Source organism: Corvus brachyrhynchos, unplaced genomic scaffold (genome assembly GCF_000691975.1).
Source record: "Corvus brachyrhynchos isolate BGI_N302 unplaced genomic scaffold, ASM69197v1 scaffold56, whole genome shotgun sequence".
Classification (NCBI taxonomy): Eukaryota; Metazoa; Chordata; class Aves; order Passeriformes; family Corvidae; genus Corvus; species Corvus brachyrhynchos.
Genome location: NW_008238664.1, coordinates 3,814,354 through 3,830,789, shown reverse-complemented (window position 1 = coordinate 3,830,789; position 16,436 = coordinate 3,814,354). Strand labels below are relative to the sequence as shown.

The 16,436-nt window shown below is 39.9% G+C and overlaps 2 protein-coding genes across 2 annotated transcripts in view; one reads left to right on the top strand and one right to left on the bottom strand.

Moving 5' to 3' along the window:
• NCF4 (neutrophil cytosolic factor 4) overlaps positions 1-16,436 on the bottom strand; it is a 40,009-nt gene that overhangs the window by 16,839 nt on the left and 6,734 nt on the right. Inside the window, exons 2-3 of the mRNA XM_008636415.2 lie at positions 9,663-9,776; positions 9,422-9,496 (exon numbers count right to left, since the gene is read on the bottom strand). The gene's annotated coding sequence lies outside the window, so the exon portion shown is untranslated. The remainder of the gene's footprint in view (positions 1-9,421; positions 9,497-9,662; positions 9,777-16,436) is intronic.
• PVALB (parvalbumin) overlaps positions 14,361-16,436 on the top strand; it is a 13,208-nt gene continuing 11,132 nt past the window's right edge. Inside the window, exon 1 of the mRNA XM_008636411.2 lies at positions 14,361-14,437. The gene's annotated coding sequence lies outside the window, so the exon portion shown is untranslated. The remainder of the gene's footprint in view (positions 14,438-16,436) is intronic.

The window sequence follows — 16,436 nt, the reverse complement described above, 5'->3', positions numbered from 1 at the left end:
ATATGGTGATGGTATCAGCTTAGGAAATTCCCTGTCTTCACATACTCTTGCTTTTTTCCTGCCTTACAGGATGGCACATCTGAGGCTGTGCTGCAAAATATATCAGCTAACTAAGCCAGCCGTAAAAACACTTTTTTAAGCCACAGATCGATTTCCCAGCCCAGCTCACAGCGCAGACATCAACATGACTAGGAGAATGAATGGGGAGGAATACATTAAACAAACACTGCCTGATAACTTTGTCTTACAAAATCAGTCTGCTCTGACAATAGTGAGTGTATGTGTCTATGGGCACAGCCCCAAATAATTCGTTTTGTCTCCTGACAACCCATCTCCACATGTAGATACTAATGCAGCCTCTTTCACATGTATGCTTCAGAGCAATCTAACAGTGGTGTGGCAAGAATTTTATTGCTTTATGATGCATGAAAGAAGCCAAAACACACCCCCAAACCATGACCTTTTCTGTAATAGCTTTTCTGAATGAGACAGCAGCTACTGAGGTAGCATCTATAGAACACAGTTCTTGAGTAGCTGCTCCTCTCTCCCTTAGTGCCTTTGCCCTATGTGCCATCACTTTATTCATTTGCCATCACTTTATTCATTTTCTCAGATTTCACTACAAACAACTTGTACAAGCTGTTGCACGATGTGAGTGTAGTGCCATAACAGTGGGTTTCTCATCAGGAATCGTAACACAGGTAGGTGGAAAAGGGGGCAGAAAACTGTGTGTCAACAGCACTTTTTCATGATTGAAAAGTGTTTTCCTTGTGAAAAGGCAAAAAGAAAACTTCAAAATAAAGGAAAAGGAGGAAGTGGAGTAAAAATCAAACATGCCTGTGACTAAGATAAACAGTAAAATCTATTTACTACCCAAATAATTTTTAGTCCAAACAAGGTGGTTATGACACTCTCAGATATGTCTGTTGAAAAACAGTAAAAGGTAGAGGGGGATTGATGTCCTGTTCCGGTTCTTTCTGTTCCACATCTCACCTCTTGAGTTCTGCTGAATGTGACATTTTTCCCTGGCACCTAATACAGAGAACTCTGCTGCTAATTTTGTCCACAGAGTTCTCATGCTGTGTAATTTGAGGCCAGAGACTCCTCCAACAGCCTGCCAGACAGAGTGCACCCCCTTCAACACTGCTGCTGCTGCAGAGGAAGGGGGGATGGGGCAAGGAAATGAGCCAAACAAGAAAAAAGAAACAAGCTTCCAAACTTGTCCAAGATATTTAGCTGATTTTTGGCTCTTAGATCTACCAGGGATCTATCTCCAGCTCTCCCTGTCCAGTTTGTCAGAAGATCCATCCACTGGATTTGCCAGCAATTGCAAAGATTCAGTCAACTTAAGACACACCCTTTTCTCTTTTTTTTGCCATATCAGAGTCTGTCTGGCTGCTCTAAAACTAAATCAGGCTGGCCACAAGGGTCTTTTAACACCACCCTGATGAGATAGAATAAGAACTGATTTCTGCAATATTATAATGAAGGATTTAAAAGATAATCTGTTTTCTCTTTCTCCCCACCTTGGTTAACATCTGCATCTCACAGAGATAGTCTGCGCTGTAATACATTCTACTGAAATGAGAATGGTCAAGTAACCTTCACAACATGGGCTGATGTACTCAATAGGGGATTGAACTGGAGGTATTCCCATTAACTGACCAGAAAAAACAGATGCCCCTCTTTGCTTCCAGCTCACTGGAGCAATTTCTGCTGGTGCCTTTTAGTGGAATTGTCATTTTCCACAGTATTAAATTGGATCCATTTTCAATACTACTTATTTCTTCCTGGGTGCTGATACTGCCAGAAGGAGAACACGCCACACCACTGTATTCTCCCCAGTCCACTCTTCTTCCTCTTGACTTTATCAACAACATGCAGTGAGGGGACTGCAGGATAAAAAGAAAAAAACAGAAGAATTTCGATAACAATTATATCAATAACTTCTACTGTTAACACTTTATGGCAGAACGAAATAACCTGCACTGCCTAAAGATTTCTTTGGATGGTACAGCATCATCCTCCCTAATGCTTTTTCTGTGATAATTATTTTGATCAGCAGTATCAAGCACAAACCTGGTCTGAAAAAAAAAGAAAAAGGATCTCAGGCCTTGCTGTACAGTGAGTGCTGTGATAATCCACAGACCCGTCTGAGACTTATTTAAATCTTTCTTTAGAATTTGAGAAGAGCTGGGACATCTCCTTCTGCTGTTCGCCTGCAAGAGAGCATCATGATCTTTGACATCCAGAGAACTTTCTTTGAACTTTCTTTGCAGTTCATTTCATTGTGAAATATGTGCCTCTGCAGAGAGAACAAGGGAGGGAAGGCTGGAAAGGGGAACATAGTCCTTTATTCTATATCTGGAAAGTCAGATAAACAAAAGATTACACATAAAAGTCAGATAATTTTATATACTGATCTACTACAACCACTAATACGCTCCACTGAAGAAAGAGAAGAGAATGAGACAAAAAAAAAGGGATAATGCATAGCTGACAAAAAGAGGAACATAAAAAGTAAAAGTAGGAATGTGTGGAAATAATCAAATGTAAGGAAGAATTGGAAAGAATCCATCCTTCCCCTAAAGAAATGCAGTGCATTTCCAAACTTGACCCACATGTGTCTGGCCATTTAATTTATGAGATGTGAAGCTGACCACCCAGCAGGCTGGCTATAAATTATATCTCTTAGATACGCCAATATGATTTACATTAGGAGATAGGAAGGGAAAACTGATGAATAAGAATCTTGACCTTACCCTCTGGGGAATGACCTGGAATATACTCTGTTGGTACCTGAAAGTCTCTAGATGCCTGAGGTTGTAATATTCCTTGCCAAGACCTCTGCATCATAAAAGGTAATAAATCAGAGCCTGTTTTCCACTGTCTGACAGCATGGCTGCCTAGCACAACTACAGTCTCAGATCTGCAACACTTGCAATTTTGCTGACCAAGCTTTGCTCAAATCCTTGCTTTTTCCTCTTTTTTCATAGATCTTCACTGCTTGTAGTCTTTATTTCTCTCTCTATACTTCCACTTCAGTTTGTTGGAGTTTTTTTGCATTAACGAAACAGTAGCCAGTAGGTCAAGAGCAATAATTTTTCTTGTCTAGTAAATGCTTATCAGGCTGTATCTGGAATACTATCACTAGTTTTGGACCCTGAAAAACAAGACAAATATTGGCAGCCTGATAGAGCTCAGCCAAGGACAAATCAGGCTGGAGCACACAACATACAAGGAAAGGCTGAAGTAAATTACTCCATTTAGCTTAAGAAGGAAAAGACTAGGAGGGAGATATAATTGTTACTCCAACTAAATAAAGTGGGATTAAAGAGCAGACACAGCTAGACTCCTGGACAATGAAAGGACAAGACACAGAGTTGCACAAGTGAAAAAATCTCAGTGGACATAAGAAAAAATATTCAACATGACACTGGAACAAGGGCCTAGAAGGAGTATGGGATCTCCATCATGGGAAATGTGCAAACTTTGGCTAGACAAGCATAGCCTATCCTTTATATTAGGTCAGCTTTGAGCTGTTCGTTGCATATATGACAAGTGGTAGCCCCTTCTAACCTTATTTATTCGATGTTCAGATACCAGATGCTATCTTCAGACAACAAAAGTCTCTATCAGAATTACTGGTCAACATATCCAAGATGACCTGCTTGACCTAAATTAAAATTTCACAGGCATTTGGCAACTGTGAACACTTCAGACAGTCTATGGTATGGTGCTATAAAATTAAATTTCTTGTATTAAAAAAAAAAATGAATGAGATGAAACCCAAGTTCTCCTAAAATCAACACTTCTAAAATCATTACCTTTAATAACGTCATAGTAAAAGGCATTGAGTAATATTCTCAGATTGGATTGACAGAAAGGAGCAATCAACTTATCTCCATTGCTTATACTTCCTACCTCATTCATCTGCAAATTCTTTTCTCTTTTATCATCATCTTTTCCCACCTCACCATTTTCCCCTTGTGGCACTCATCCCTCCCCCAAGCCCATCTTCCTATTTAATCTACTTTCCTCTTCACATAACCTTTTACTGCCTTTTTTGATCCCAACCTTTTTTCTTCTAGTCTTGAACTTCTGAGTTGGAAAGTAATTTCTCAAGGCACCTCCCCTAAATAGCAGCTAATTATTTGGCTTCGGGCCTGCTCATGCTTTGTCAGCTCTCTTGTCATCAAGTATATCAAGTGTGTGGGGAAGCTTTGGAATGACCAAGAGACCTATAAACTGACCTGGTAATCCCAGGGAAAACCTGGTCTGCATTAATGATACTTGTAAAATAGTCAAGAGGTCTTGGTGCGTAAAGTACCTTTGAGCAGCCTTCCTCAAATGTTGCCTGACACATCAAGTATTCAGTGCTCAAAAGGGGGGGAGGAGGGAAGTATGTCTGCCATGAAAATGAATAGAGACACTAAAATTATACACCATACAAGCACTAGACATGCAGTAATTTGATTAGCAATTAATACATTTATTCAGGTTTTCTTTTGCCTTAGTAGTTCATCTCCCATTATCCTCAGTCTCTTTATTCTTGCTAGTGCTGTGGCCTTTAGACATCAAGAGTCTTAGAATACGAAATAAAACAGTTACAGACATTCAGCATGCCTGGCTATATGCCTGACACCATGAAAAAAAGGATGAAGAAACATCTACACAACTTGAAATTGGGCTCTTTAGGCTGTTAACTAGTGAACAGTCAGAAAGGCTGCAGAGTTTTATAAATAGACTAGATTCAGAGAACAAGAACCACAGAAAATAACACTTTCACCACATAACTACATAACTCCAACTGGTATTTCAGAGATACAACTTGAAAAGTCAGTGACATTTTGCTCTCAGCTACAGAAAAGTTACTGTTCACATATTTTAAATGCAAGACATGGGGCTTCCCAGACCATCTACATCATCATGTAAATATACAAAGAGTTTATGAACATAACAGAAATTGTTATACTAGAAAAATTGTCAGTTTCTCTCACTCTTGAATCCACATTCTGATTCATCAGAGCAGACCTGTATTTCTAATCTGAGTATTTTCTTTCTGATAGTTGAAACGCAAAAAAAAAAAATTGAAAACAACACATACTTGCTTGACTTGGCAATATAGTTCACATTCTTATAGATGACTGTCTTATGCTTTCAAAGTCTATCAGATTTAGCCAGGCTAACAACAGACACTCTGCTTTTACATATATAATCCTTCTGCAAATCTCAATAAACTCTTTGCTGAAATAATAACCATCTAGCTGCTAAACCCCCAAGATAATTAAACACTCTGTGAAAGGACATTTCTTTTGAAGCAGATTGAAATTTTATCAAATGATTACTCCCTCTTAGTTTTAATAATAATTATTCAAATACTTTTTTCTTTTTAACCTTTTCTCACCCAAGTTCTCTTTGGGGCCCTTGGGCAATAGAAAAACTAAAGATGTAACTGTAGGATAGCAGAAGGCTATGTGAAGAAGGCAGGAAAAAAGGTATTAAATAGTTACTTCATTCTCATTTAGGCTCCAAATGTAGCTTCAGAGGGACTATTCATAGTCTAAAAGTTAAGGATAAAGAAGACTGTGCAAGATCACAGTGCATTTGGCATAAGAACTGTTTCTTGCTATGAGACATCTAAGTACAATACTTATAAAAGGCCCCAGTTATAGCTGGATCTAGAAAATTTGATGTAGTATAAAACAAGAGAGAAAGAAGCATCTAGGAAGAGAAACTTCTAGTAATGTCCAATAAGTCTCTTCTCAAAATAAACACCGGACTGAGTTTTCTTGTATTGATTTGGTTTGAGTCTCCATTTTGACTGGGCATATGAAGTACTGCTTAACACTACTTTACTAACCACAGGGAAATTTAAGAAGATGTGATGGCCATGCTTAAGAATGTACACTTGAAGTAATGCTGCCAAAGAAGTCCAAAGACTATACAAATATGACAGTCTATTAAAATATATATATATATATAACAGGGAAAAGGAGTTAACAATAGCTATTTTTAAAGGGCTAGCAAACTGTCTAGAACCACAGGAGAAGGGTGTTTGCTATATGCTACTGATTCCAGTCAAGATACCTCCTCCTTCACTTTGCAAAGGGAACAACTCCCTTAAAAACACATCTAGCTTTCTTTCTCCAAGTGTCTATATCTACAGAAATCACTTCTCACCCAAATCCAACCTATTTATTTCTCTAAAATATGACTGTATGGTGAGCTACGATTTTAAGGGAGACTCCAGCAGATGTTTTTGTTTTGCTGTCTCGTCTTCAGGCTCCTTTTAAGGAGCTATTAGCCTTCCCTAATCCCCCAACTAAATTTATCAGCAGTTGTTTGCAGCCAAGAGTTAAGCTAAATTAAACTTTGAAATCCCTGTACAATGTATCAGATGCACTTCTGGTAGGGGAGCAGAAAGTTCCAAATGTTCCACTTAGCAAAACGTAGGAGAACTATGTTTTTTTCTACAGGTTTCTGAAAGCTTCCCCACATTTTTCAAGATGACCACAATTTCCCTGATCTTATAAGAGCAAGAACTCAGCTGTTGAAACAATTTTCATTTAACTCTACATCAGGTGTGCACTTGCACACAATTGTTATTTTTCACATAGGTTCATACTTTCCTCTACAAGCGTAGATTGTGTAGGGAGGAGGAATGTATACACACACACGCAGGTTAAGGCTGCATGCATGCTTGAGGCACCTGTTCCAGCTGACACCCATGGTGAAAAGGTATTTATCTGCATCTCTCTCTCTCAGCATGTATGTATCTGTTCCCCAGTCTTCGTCCTCACACAATCAATCATTCCCTTGTTTGCTTCTCTCACATATTCATAAGTACTTACCACAACAGATATTCCTCCCAGTCTCAGTGAGTAATAAAATAGACAGTGTTTGAAAAATTTGTATGTCAATACCTGGTTAGTTTTGGTAACAATATATGATAATTCCTCATTCCAGAACTGTGGACTTCCGTGGTTCTATGTCAGAAGATGGACAATTACTTATCCTACATACACACACACAAAAACAAAACCAAAGCAAACAGCACAACCACAAAAAACCCTCAAAATAATAGCACAAAACAAAACATAAATAGGACAGTTCAGTATGTACTCTTTGTTATAAATAAAAAAGCACACGCATAAAATATGGGTGCTTAAGAAAAAACAGCATAAGATAAAAATCTTTTAGCTGTTTTTTTCTGCCTTTAGATTACAATCTAAAACATCAGTAGTTTTCAGCAGTCACTGATATCTAACAAGAGATCAGTACCCACATAGATTTATGGTGTCAATGAAACTCCTAACCAATTGGCCTTCTCTCTAGAAAGTAATTATTCAGTGGTACCAACTGATCCCCATCACATTGCAGTTCCTGAGAAAAGCTCTAGAAGAGCAGCCTGGTGAAATCTCCATTAAAAACCACAAGAGTCTCAATGGCAGCCATGGAAGATGGTTCAGACCCTCAAAAGACAACTGAGTCAAGACTGCAGCTCTCCGGATGTAAAAGCAATCCTTGCAAACCAGGTTACACTAAACTGGTGAAATAAAAATAAACTTCTGCTCCCCAGACTCCATAGCATTTACTCTGAAGCCAAATCAAAGGTTTGTTTACGAAATCATTTGATTATCCTTTCCACCAGTTTGGGGTTTTTTTTCAGGAGAGAAATTGTGTGTGTAAAGTGTGATTTCTGCTGTCTGTATTCCCATGGCTACTAGAAACTGCTAGAAAGGGAACTGGGCACATCACACAAAATGTCAGGTTAACAAATACCAACATAACAGCTCAGAGAAATAGACACTTTCTCGCACCTCATCCTCCCATATCACACTAAAAGTAAAGGGAAAAAAAAAAACCAACAGAAAACTAGCCAAAACCATGAAAGGGAATCAAATACATCCTTCAGAAACGTAAGCTCATCTCAAAATAGGATGAAAGGTGAAGCAAGTCACTTGTTTTTATTCATAGCAGAAATAAAGGTCTTTGTAAGGGATTTGCACAAGTTCTATGCTGTTACAGTAGCATCTGTCTCCTCATTGCTGGAGAAAAATGGTGGCGAGGATTTGGAGCATGTATAACCTGAAAGAGAAATCATCTGTCATTCCCTCACAGGGCATTAGCAAACTTTCCCTCTCCTGGGAGAAGGAAGAGCCACAGTCCTTCCCCTGTCTCTTGTGAACACAGTTTTAAGCATTTTTACAATATGAGTATGAATACAGGCTTCTGAATAATATTAATAATCAGAACAAATCTAGCTCTATTAAGAAAGGGTAAAAGAAGCCCAACTGAAAAGAGACAACAGGGTGAATGTGGTAGTAAAGAAGAGGTCAAGTAACAAACAAACCCTCGGTGTGAAAGGAATGATCACTTTGCTCCACCCAAGTAAAACTGCTGTCACAAGCTATACTTCCCACCATCAAGATCTAGAGCAACAAAAAAGAAAAGGATGGTCCATTTTGGAAGATACCACCTCAGGACAGGATGTGACATGTAATTTCTTGTGCCACTATACTGTGTGGTCTCATGCAAACAGTTGGTTTGTTGGCATTTCAGTTGTCTACCCTTTAACAGGAGAAAGTGTTGGAAAAATAAGTCCCTAGGCAGCCAGGTGATAGTAACAGAAGACATGGAGCTACACTACCTCAGAGATCAACAAGGTTTTTAGTATGCCCCAATACTTGCTTTATCTTTCACAAATAACAGAGTAGAATTATCAACAGAAGTGCAGAAAAATAACAGAGATTATAAATTTCAGAGGCAAAATGCTGCCAACCAGCACGTCACCTGTGTCTTGCGAGTCTCTGCATCATCCACAAGCAAGTTATTAATGATCAATTTTCTGAAATATCTCATTCTTCTTCAAGACAGCAGCTTCTGTGTCCCAGTGAGATCCAAACTCAAAGGGTTTGGGATGCTACTGGCTCTTACAAACAACCATCAGCATACCAAAGCACGAGCCTAAAGGGCTGATGCATCTGTACCAAGTGCATTGATGCTCCATTTCTAGATTACAACACTTTTTTTTACCTACACAAGGAATATATACAAAGTTTTGAAAGGAGAAATGCAAAAAGGACCTGCAATAAGGTGATTCCTGCAAGAGACTGCCACTGTGAACCCTTTGGGGAAGGAGAAACAATGCAAACATCCAAGCAAAAAAAGTATGCCCATAATAAGGATCCATTCAGAGGTGCAAAATATAAAAAATATGTTAAAAATATACAAATCTATTAAAAATATATAAAATTAAATATATAAAATAAATACAATATATAATTTTTAATTAAATCAATAAATATATTCAAATATTTTGAAAAAATAATTTAAGTTTCTATAAAAATGGTTAGTCCAACAAATGTATTTCCTTTTTGCAAATAATTTTTTTAATTGTAGGAATAAACTTACTCACTTTCATAGGAAAATAAAGAAATCTCCATACATAAGACTGTGAACAGGGTGATAAGATGATTATCAGAAGGAATGCCTAAAAGGAAATTGTTAGAAGCAGTTGAGATACAGTGGAAATGGCAGGGAAAATATACTTCCCTTAGGAACATGCCTGTGAGTCTTTCTTTAATAATTTTTTTTCCTGAACACAGAGAATAAGGATGTTACAAGAGATAAACCCAGATTTTCAGTTTGACATTTACCTGGTGAATGCAGATGGACAAGCTCACACTTGAATGTCTGTCCATTCTCTTAAGAAGTTTAGAAGAGGTAGCAAGAGCAGACATTTCCTTCCTGTAGTCTTCCATTTAGGCAACCTAAAGACACAAAGAAGCAAAAGCACAGGAGAATTCAGTGTTTGGGTCTGATTCAGGCCATGGACTACACGAAGTTATTCTTCTAGTCCAAATAAGTTTATTTTGTCTGTATTTGTTTATTAACAACTGGGCTGATGCTGATCAACTCATTTCATTAGGATGATGGAAACAACACTACAGAATAATGACTTTTATTTACTGTTATTCTCCTTAGCTGGATTCAAATCATCACTTAAACTTGAGAAGATATCTCATTTACCAATTGTGTTAATGTAAGAACTATTTTCTAATGAAATGTTGACAATAAATAAACAGCTGACACAACAGTGCTCTTGTTCTGCTAATAGTTACAGACTTCCATATCTAGCAATTTCCACTTGGGAGGTTGGCAGGAAAACCCCAACTTGCCATTTGAGCATCATAGATGTAAAATTCTTCCCACTTGCTGTTAACCCAGAAAGATATGACTGCTTTACAAACCTCTGACTTTTAAGTCCATCTCACTGGGCACTAACAGCTCTGAAATGAATTATAAGAGCACAAAAAAAAAAAGAAAAACCCCCAACAGATTAATTAAAGAATAACTATCAAAATTTGGGTTACCACAGGATTCCAGCTGCTAAAACTAAGGTCCAATTTCCCCAAAAGCTGTTTATCCTGATTTAAATACTTTGACTGTTCTCCCACCAGCAGCCTAGAAGAAATAGGAATAAGTAATGAAACCATCTTTCTGCTGTGCTAGTTTTTCTGGAATATAGCCCCTGTGGTAATAATTACATGGGCCTTATCCATCCCAGTGTGAACACCACCAGAGTGTCAATTATGACAAATGTCTGATACCCACAAGTGTCTGTTGTAAAGAAAACCAACTGTTTCCATTCTCTTAACCTTGGGGTCAGGGTTTCCCACTGGGACTAACAGCTTTTTTTCCTGCTGTAAATATCCATTTGAGAGTTGCTAGGAGGTGTTATGATACACAGACCTACTCTTTCAGCACTTGCTTTTTTCTTGTTTGGTAATTTGAGCCTAACTCTCACCAGGGGCTTACACCTATCTCTGTTTTTCATTTGTATTATCCCCTTTGGGCGAGACATTTCACTTTCTTTTCCACACCATTTGCAATACAAGCTGGGGAGTCCCCAAAGCCCACTGGTAGCATGGACTAGTAGTGACCTATTTCTTACCTCTGGGGTATCTCTTGTAGCCATTTGCTATTTTCAGTTTTTGAGGCAATTATCAGAGGAATGGAAAAATCAGTAAAAATGGAACCACTACATTTCCATCCTAGGAATACAGACTTCCCTCAGGCAAACCCAAGAACAGGCCATTGCAGAAGGAAATTATAATTAATACATACAAAACAAAGGACATTTTCAGTAGTGTAAACAGTGACAGTGGACATAGACAAAAGTGTTTGGAGGAATGTAATCACAAGGCAATCAGATTATGACAACTTCCCCTAATCCTATCCCAAATCACAACCATTTTGGCTCAGGAACTTCACAAGCTAGATGTGGCCTGTAGGAGTTTGATAACTTTCAGTGGCTCTCTCTTCCATGAATCTGCCCATTCTCCTCTGCAACACATACAAGCACTCATCTTCATAACATCCTTGGCAGACTAAAGGTTCAGGCAGGTCATCTGGAAGAATTTCTTCCCTGAAAGGGTGGTTAACCATTGGAACAGGCTGATCAGGAAAGTGGGGGAGTAATCATCTCAGGAAGTGTTCAGGAAATGACTGGATGTAGCACTTAGTGCTGGTGGTGTTCGGTCAAAGGTTGGACTTGATGATTTTGGAGGTCTTTTCCAACCTTAATGATTCTATGATTCTACTACTTCTTTAACAAATAAGGAGGAGTTCTGGGGAGCAGAAGATGACTGGCTGGTATCCTTGAAGACTGAAGTTGCTTGTCACAACGTGTAGTGGACATAGGAGATAGTAGCAGTGCAAGGTGAGATGCTAGTGCTGTGATAGTAACATCCAAAATTTTGGCTATATTGGCTGATAGGGACCTGGAACACCTTATTATTCAAATTACAGTTAGTTATGTGTGGTGGGAAAGATAAAAGGAAATTATAATGGATGAGTATCCCCAACTCTGCACCATATATGTATTCCGAAGGGGAAACCCACTCCTAATTTTTTCCTGAATGAACCTGATTGGGGTGATAGTAAATGTGCAACCACATTACCAAAACTGACAAGTGCAGTAACACAAACTTCCTCCCTAAATTCTACCGTTTCACTTAGGTGAACTCTGAGTGAGCCTGTTGCCACAACTCTCCACACCTTCCAGCTTCAGGAAGATTTGTATGAATAACCTAGATGTGTCAGATTTTGATTGTATTCTTCTTACCAAAAAAAAAAGAAAAATCCCAACAACAAAACCCCTTTTAATTAATTAAATACTGGACATGTAAGAAAGACCTCTCTATATGCTGAATGTGGTCATAAATCTGCTTCCCTCTTTGTAAATAAGCTTTAGCAGGAACTAACTAAAAGGATAAGAAAGGATTTCCAATAATCAGGATTGCTTTCCCATGGCTGAATTACGCAGAGGAATCACAGTGATTGGCTTGCTCTCCTTTCACTGGTGGACAAATGCAATCATTCCAGTGGAGTAGACAGAAATGGAAGTCACACTCCATTAGCCAAAAAGACACTCCTACAATCCTTACCCTCTCTAAGCTGCCAAAGGAATGTGAAAGAGAAAAGTTGTTCTGCCAGCTACCAAATGGAAATGAAGCATGCAGCTTACAACCCTGAGATACTGGTATGTCTAAACCAGAATCTAACCTTGGTACTACACCAAGGGTTTATAATACGTGAAAGCTTAATGCAAACCCCACCTGACTGAATTTAGCAAACACTGTACGATGACTTGTCCTGTTCCAAAGGCAACACATCATGTGGTTGAAACATCTGGACCCACAAGAGCCAGCTACCTCACATTGTAATTATCACCTGTCTGAGCTGGGGTACGGACATTATGTTTGTGAGAAATTAAGGACGCTACTGAAAAGTAGTATTACTTCCCATACTACTGTAGCACACTGAAAACTCAAAAACCACTACAGGAAGTGTAATTAAAAAAAAAAAAGAGAGAGAGAGAGAACAAAAATGATTGAATTAACCTTTGTCATGTTTGATTCAATAAAGCTGCCTGTTTAGAAATTATCTGAAGTTGCTGGAGTACTTCTAATTTATCACAGAACTCAGCATATAAATTATACTGGCAGTAGAGAAATATTTTTGAATATTCCTACCCATAACCCATACACACCTCAATTATTTTTCCTCACTTCTAAGATCAGCTCATCAAGCTAGAAAACTCAGATCTCACTTTTGCAGCACCCGCCTTTCCCAAAAGATAATTTACATTGTATCACAAAACCTTGGATGCTTTTTAACCTAAGAAATGTTGGGTTTGAGTGCTAAAACAGAAAAAACTTTTTTTTTTTTACTCATAAATGTATTACAGATAAATGCACTACAGATAAATGCAGTGCATAATCCTTTATAAAATGTTTTCCCTTGCCAGAAAAACATTAAATATCAGGAAACATGTCCCCAGATGGATCACAGAATGGGAAATACATTTCAATGGCATTTTTATTGTTGTTATTATTGCTTGACAGAGTAAAAATAGAAGTGTCTTCAAAGGTGTCTCTCCTTGGAATGAGCAACTCAGCATAAAGAGAATTTATATGCTGAAAAGGTTACACTCAACGTATAATGGCTGTATATACATATATAGGATCTCTTCGTTTACAATTCCCTGTCTGTCCTAAGAAAGCTCAGGTTGTAAATTTTTTAGACTTCTACAGTACCTTGCCCAATGGGGCCCTGAATGCAGATTTTGCATGCCTCTGTAAGTATGAGCAATCATAATTACACAATTGAGTTTGCTGTTTCCTGCAGGAAAAAAAATATTTCTGACTTCCTTCAAGGCCAAGAAGTAAAGCTGAATGTTGTAGTTCCAGGTGCAGGAGGCAGTTTAGAGATGTTCTATTTTATTTCAAGTAGCAAGGCTAAAGAGAGAAGAGGGTGAACTTCAGAGCCTATCTTTGCTTTTCCTCACGCTGATGAGGGGGCTACATCTTCCAATTCACCTCATGAGCGGAGTCCCATGTCTCAAACTGAACCTCCTGATGCATCGTGATATCTCCGACGCCACTTTCATCAGATGTATGATTCGTGGTCCTTCGCAAAATGTGTTCCCTTGCCAGAAAAACATTATCTATCAGGAAAAGTGTCCCTAGGTGGATTACACAATGGAAAATAGGTCTCAATGGCATTTTTATCATTGTTATTTGCTTATTTGTCCCCTAACAGCTCACTTATACTGCTTGCCTCTCCCCTTAACATTCAAGTTTCAAGCGGACCATCAGTTTGCGAATGTAATGGGTTTTCACAGCCAGGGGAAGGTAAACGCCAAGGGTTATTAATAGTGTTCCTCTATTAGTTAAGGGAAAGATAAATGTGACACCGCCAACAAAACCCCTGAATATCTGATACCAGTGAGGAGTGGGTATCACCTGCTGAAAATAGAAAGAGCGAGAGAGATTATATAAGTGGGGTTCCTACCCCGAGTTCCACTTCCTTTTGACCACCTCCCTACCTAACACCTTTTCAAGCGTGTTTACGAAAAATCCAAGAGGTAAGTAGCAAGAAAATGCCCAAATTTCCACAGCAAACGTGGATTCTCCACCTCCAGGGAAGAAGCAGGACCTCGCAGATAATGATATCTTCCATCACTCCGGCCCCGTCCCCCTTTCCATAAACAGAAGCCCGGAAACAAAGAGATGCAAATCTCTCAAACACTGCGGAATAGCTTCCCGCAGAGAAGACTCCAAATGAGAAGAATAGACCATTAAAAGGAGTAAATAGGTGAACTCATTGAGGGGAAATGAGGAGAAAAGCGGGGGAGAAGGTGGAAATGACAAAACCGGGAAAGGAAGGGAAGAAAGTGAACGAGAACGCGAGCAAAGGCTCGTGAACAGAATTTACTGAAACAGCCAGCTGTGAACCGAAGACAAAAAACCCCAAACCATCCAGAACACTTCTAGAAATGGCACCTCTCTATCTGCACAGACGATTGTAAGCCTTGGGATGAAGATGCTCTCTTTGGCGTGGTCACTAGGAAGCTAAAGGAAATGCGTCACCCTTTTTGCAAAGGACCGTCGTCTTTCTGCTTCAACTCTTGGTGTGAGGGCTTTGCGCTGTTCAGGAAATTCTCCCCGACTGGTTTGCTTTTGGCAAGGGTGGGCTGATTTCTATTTAATGTATTTGGTCTTTTACTTAGTAACAATATCATCATCCTGGCGCTGGTGCAAGGGGGAGTTGATCTACACAAAAGTTTTGGTGCAGACAACTTGGAAAAATCCACGGTGTGGATTTTGCAAATAGTTCAGGCAGGAAAATTGGCAGCATCTCAGAGATAAAGGAAAACGCGTCATTCATCTCGCAGGGATGATGAGAAAAAGACGAAGGGTCGAGTGAGAAACTGTCAATTCGTGAAACGCCTTTTTTACTATAATAACAGTTTTGACTACAGGTTGGTGGTTAAAAGCTTCTGGAATTTTGCTAGCTGTCCTTAAAGAGAGACACTGCTGACGCTGGAGCTGGGCCTCTGCCGCTCCTCCATGTCAGATCCCATCTGTCCGCTTCGCAAACCTGTGTGTCGCTGCTTTCACCTCTCTGGCTGTGGAGGGTACACACGGCTTCGGAGCTGGGGGAAATGTTATTTACGCTCTACAGATGGCTCCACCTGATCTGAAGCCTCATTTTTCTGACACCTCTCACTTTTCGCCTCCACAGCATGATTAGGCCGTAGAGGGCTGACAGATCTGATGACGGAGGGAAAGCGGGGCAGTTCGCGCATCGTTAGGGATGCGGAGGGAGCCGCCGGGTTCCCGTCCCCAGGACACAGACACGGAATGCGCCTCTGGCCGGTTGGCTTGGCATGAGGCTAGTTAACCTGATCCGCGTCTGCCAGCACAGCAGGCAACGCTGCGCATCGCCTCTGCCAGCCACCGGCTCGAGTTACCCCCGAGGGCAGCCTTCCAAATGTGTGCTCTGCCTTGTCAGCAGAGCGCGGTTAACGCCGAAACACGAGTCATGCGCCAGGAGAGCATCTTCACTGGCGGGTGGTCGGGTGCGTTCCTGTTTGTAGGGACCTAAAAGGAAGCTCTGTGGCTCATCGAAGGGTTTGCAAAAGATTCGTGAGAAAGGGGAAAAACCTGCGAGGACTGAGGCCCAACTCCTCTTCAGACCGCACCCAAAGCAGAGGGCCATGTAGCACTGGGCCGGCGGTGTCTGCATTGGGAGCAAAAAGAGATTCTCCTCTCTTCCCTCAGTTAAGAAAAAGTAAAGGGACATCAATTTCATAAGATATGGCACTTTGATCTCTGGCAAATAGCTGCATATTGATGGGTCTGCATTTCCCCTACGTTTAAAAGGGACTAACAATAGGGTTCTAACCTGTGCTCTCCGAGCTGAACTCTGCTAACACAAAAGACCCGAACAGCCGAGTACTGTCTTTATTGCACCCTTCCACCTCCCAGCTCCAAAACAACAGGGGCCGCTGAGCGAGAACGACCCATGCAGGAAGGTGCACAGAGCTCTTCTGTGGGGCTGCTGCTCGTCTCGGTTCCGCC